Source organism: Microtus pennsylvanicus, chromosome 2 (genome assembly GCF_037038515.1).
Source record: "Microtus pennsylvanicus isolate mMicPen1 chromosome 2, mMicPen1.hap1, whole genome shotgun sequence".
Lineage (NCBI taxonomy): Eukaryota > Metazoa > Chordata > Mammalia > Rodentia > Cricetidae > Microtus > Microtus pennsylvanicus.
Genome location: NC_134580.1, coordinates 105,713,786 through 105,718,175, shown reverse-complemented (window position 1 = coordinate 105,718,175; position 4,390 = coordinate 105,713,786).

The window sequence follows — 4,390 nt, the reverse complement described above, 5'->3', positions numbered from 1 at the left end:
AAATAAAGTCACTGCCCCGATTTCTGTGCCATTATTGCTGGCTCTGTAGGAAGTGTACATTGTAACCGCTGGCGTGTTTTGTCCAAGCGTCCAGAATGAGTAGCTCAGCTCTAGGAAATGGCTGTGTTCTTTAAACTCTGCCATTTGAAACGAAATTCACTTGAGGGAGAGAGAATTGAGCCGGGAGTGGCAGCAACATCTCACACACTGTCTCAGCCTGACCCTGTCATCCCCTCTGGACTGCACTGCAGAGACAGCCCCAGCGCTTCTCCTCCACTGCTGCTCAGAATCTCTGTGGCTCACATCCCAGACGTTTCTGATGCCTGAAGCTTTTAGATGGGCCATAGTGACACTGAAGACCCACCTTCAAGGTGCGTTTCCCCCTTAGGGGTGACATAGAGGGCTCATAGAGATGGTCCTTGGACAGTTTTCCAATGAAGAGGTTGATGAAAGAAACGAAAATGATTAGGCTTCACAGAGAACGTCTACATCTCCCTGAGATGCTGTAATTGTGGTCCCTGCATGAAGATGCTGGAAATAAGAGGCGTGCCCTGAAAAGCCTTGCTCCCCTTCTCCATTCCCAGAGAGAAAGGCCTGTGCCCTAGTCCACAACCAATCACATGACAGCAAACACCACATCTGAGAGGACAGCAAGCAGGACACACTGTGGTGCGCACCTGTCTTCCCAGCACTCAGGAAGCCGACGATGGCATTGAGGAAACAGACCGTACTTCCAACCTTTAGAAAAAGAAACTAGGGACACTGGTCTCTTTCGCCACTCTCAGATCACAATATGGATCCTACTGTTTCTTCAGTACAGGACAATACTGCTCCTCAGAGAATTTTATGTCTGAGACACTGATGGCTCTCAGAGCAAGGGGAGGAGTGATTCACCTTGTAGGTAGAAACCGGGGATCTGTTGTCCTCCGACAACACTGTCCGTCCCAGAAACAAGCATCCACTACTATAGTCAAAAACCCTGAAAGGAGTACATGTTCAAAAACTCAATGTGACCCACCATGACATGAGTGTAACTGTCTGTGGTAGAACGCACGAGGAACTGATAAATGTGCGTACCTTTGGGGGGTAAGAATAGATGGATTTCCTGTTTAGCCAAATATGCTCTTTTGTCTTCTCGATTCTATCAAATGTGGGTGTCATCCCTTCAAAATACAACAATGCAAATAACCAAAGGCTAAGATGGCTCATGATCACAATCTCAAAAGAAGTCTTTAAGCTGCAGAGTGCTGCTAAATGGGAAATTAAAGGAACCTGTGCAGGATAGGAGCTCTGAAGCAGTGCTTGCAAGACCTGGGATGCGCCACTGCAAACTCAAGAATACGAGCTGGCCACTGAGCCCTGAGCTTGCTCCCTCCTCTGGAGAACAGGAAGGTGGTGTCCTACTCAGTAGACACAGCTCTGCAGAGACCGACGAGATCATGCCGGGGAAATCCCTGCAGTCACACGCAGCTCTTTAGGACCTAGTATACTAACGATGAGGCCAGACATGACTGACAAGACCTTTGCCATCACTCTCTTCCTCGACCACACTGCTCTTGTCACTGTGGATTTAGGGGCTGTTCTCAGGTGAGTCCTGGAAGCTTCTGTTTATGCTGCCTACCTGAAAAATGATGAAGCACTCAGGAAAAGGTCTAACTGTGGGGGGCCATGCAGAGCGCATGATCCACAGGCATCTGGTGGGTTGCATGGTTATAGCAAGGTTAAAAAGAAAACCCCCTTTCCCTTATCACATAATCTGCTACCAAATGAGTGGAGGCGAGGAACTCGGGCTCTGCTAGAGACTACCAATAACTGAGTTGCCAACTGCTTTAGTAGAGAAAGAAATAACAGTAAAAACTCTCATCAACACACAACACATCCTACTTAGCTATCAACCCTTCTAACATCTGGGCCATGTGGGCACAGGCAGTGGCATTGCCGCCTTCGGTCCTCGTGACTTTGAATGAAAGGACAAGCCCTGTGTAGGAGCTGCCAGGAAACACGATTAATCCCAATGACATCGTAAAGTTCCCTACTTCTAACAACTGAAAGAAGAACAAAGATGCGTGGGGTGCCAGTCACAGGAAGCAGTAGCTTCAGGCATCTTGTGTGAGGTGTTTGCCATTCAAGGTGAAACCCTCTTCTACGTGGTCTTCTTTGCAGTTGGTCAATGCCCTGGAGATGATGTTGTTTCCCGGGAGCAACAAGATGGAAAGTCAAGGTTGAATTGGATTGTATATCCAAGCTAGCTTGGAACCAGTACCACTATTGTGGCAGGAGAATCGTGTCTCGATGATCAAGTGTGTGGACCAGCTCCTTTTGCAACAGAGAAAACAAAGTACATCAAAACAGGGCCCCGTCATCCCAACAGTCCGGCACACGCTGTGTGCACGTCACAAGCCTCTACCCTATGAAGAAATTAGATAAAATACTATATGCTTTGATCCATATCAAATACATTCTCTTCAATATCAAGAAAACCTAAACCAGCTGGGGAGTGATGGCTCATCCTTTTTAAGCTCAGCACTTGGGAGGCAGAGGAGGGAGGATCTCTGAGAGTTCAAGGCCAGCCTGGTCTACAGAGTGAGTTCCAAGACAGGCTCCAAACCTACAGAGAAACCCTGTCATGAAAAAAAAAAGAAAAAGAAAAGAGAGAGAGAGAGAGAGAGAGGTGATGGGAGGGAGAGAGGGAGGAAGGAAGGAAGGAAGGGAGGGAGGGAGGGAGGGAAGGAAGGAAATCCAAAACCATGGTGCTAGGATTGGCAGGCTCTAAAACCAGCCTTTGCCCCGCAATTCAGTGTTACAAACAATGTAGCAATAATCACCATTCAAGTCAGCCATTCTCTGTTATTAGGGAGGCTTCCTGGAGCACTGTGAGATTTGGAGGCTCTTCTAGTCCATTATTTCTGAGCCCCTACTTCCATTTACCCCATGCCTGTACCCAGTGCACCTCCGTGAGGATTGCTAGGCTGTTTCTTTTGTTTTAACCTAAAAATTAAGTGATAGTTTCTGTGATTTTTTTTTCAGACTTGAGCAAAAGTTAAAGGGGATCATGTTGGATAAATACTCCTGTGTTCACTATTTGATACGGTTCCTACCACTCATCATCAGAGCAAGGTATTCACAGCTCAAGAACACCCATCCACTCCACTAACTGAGCAAAGTTGAATAACGAGGCGATAGTTACCTCAGCTGGACAGAGGGGCTTCACTTTACACCCATTGCATTCCCAACTCCAATCACTGAACAGCCTTCCTGGGGAGTGGCAACTGCAAGAAGAAAAAGTTAGATGACATCCAGACGATGGATGAGAGCTGCCCAAGCCCTGCAGGACGGAGAGCTGGGAAGGCAGACCCTGTAGCACAGGCAGGCCCCCCTTTTTCTGAGCTCTTATATTAGGGAGATCATCTCAGTGTTTCTTAGACGTGTTCATTAACACAGTCATTTAGCCAAGGCATGTGATCTCGCATGTTCTAATAGATAAAAGGAATGTCAGTGCCTATTGGCAGAGGAGAGACCTCGGGGAACAACGGAAGTCTGTCTGGGAACATTTCAGTTCGTCTGACTGGAGAGCTCACGGCAGATTTCAAAGATGGAAGGATAGGACCACAGAGCAGGTACAGGTGACTGAGTACACCTTAGATGGTCCAAGTCTTTTCTTGTACATCTCTTGTTTCTCCTTGAATTCTCTCTTCCTTGGGATGGGTTGTAGCAGGTCTGAGGACTTACATCTCTCCTCTGCCCTCACTTGTCATTGTGACTGCAAGTTTTTCTTCTCCCGGACACCGTGGCAATTCTTCTGACCATACTTTGCTTCTTTCTGCTCCAGGGGCTGAGCAGACATCCCTCTACTTTGATCTCACATACAAGGAAAACATTAAGTACTTTCGCCTCTCCTTTCTTTTTCTTTTCTTTTCTTTTTCTTTTCTTTTCTTTTCTTTTTTTTTTTTTTGAGACAGGGCTTCACTCTGTAGCCCAGTCTGAACTGTAACTCACTACACAGCCCAAGCAACCATCAAACCTATGGCCAATCTTCCTACCTCAGCCTCTCAAGCGCTAGGATCAGAGGTGTGAGCCACCATGCTCACAGCTGCTTTCTTCTTTCCAATGTGAGTGAAACCGGTGTGGCAGTTGCAGTGGTTTAGCGGCCCCAGCAAACAGTCAGTAGAGAATCTTGGGCCTCGAGCATTCTCTGCCTTGCTTGGAGTTCAAAGGTGTCAAACTGGAGGAGGAGATAGGACAGGAAGCCAGTAGGGAAGCATAGGGGTATGTAGGTTCAGGGGAAAGAGATTCTTGAAGCGCTCAGGTTTTGTTGTTGCTGTTTTCTGTGAGATGTGTGTCAACACTTCTGAGGTGCTAGAGCTTGAAGCCTGGGCCTGGTGCTCATTAG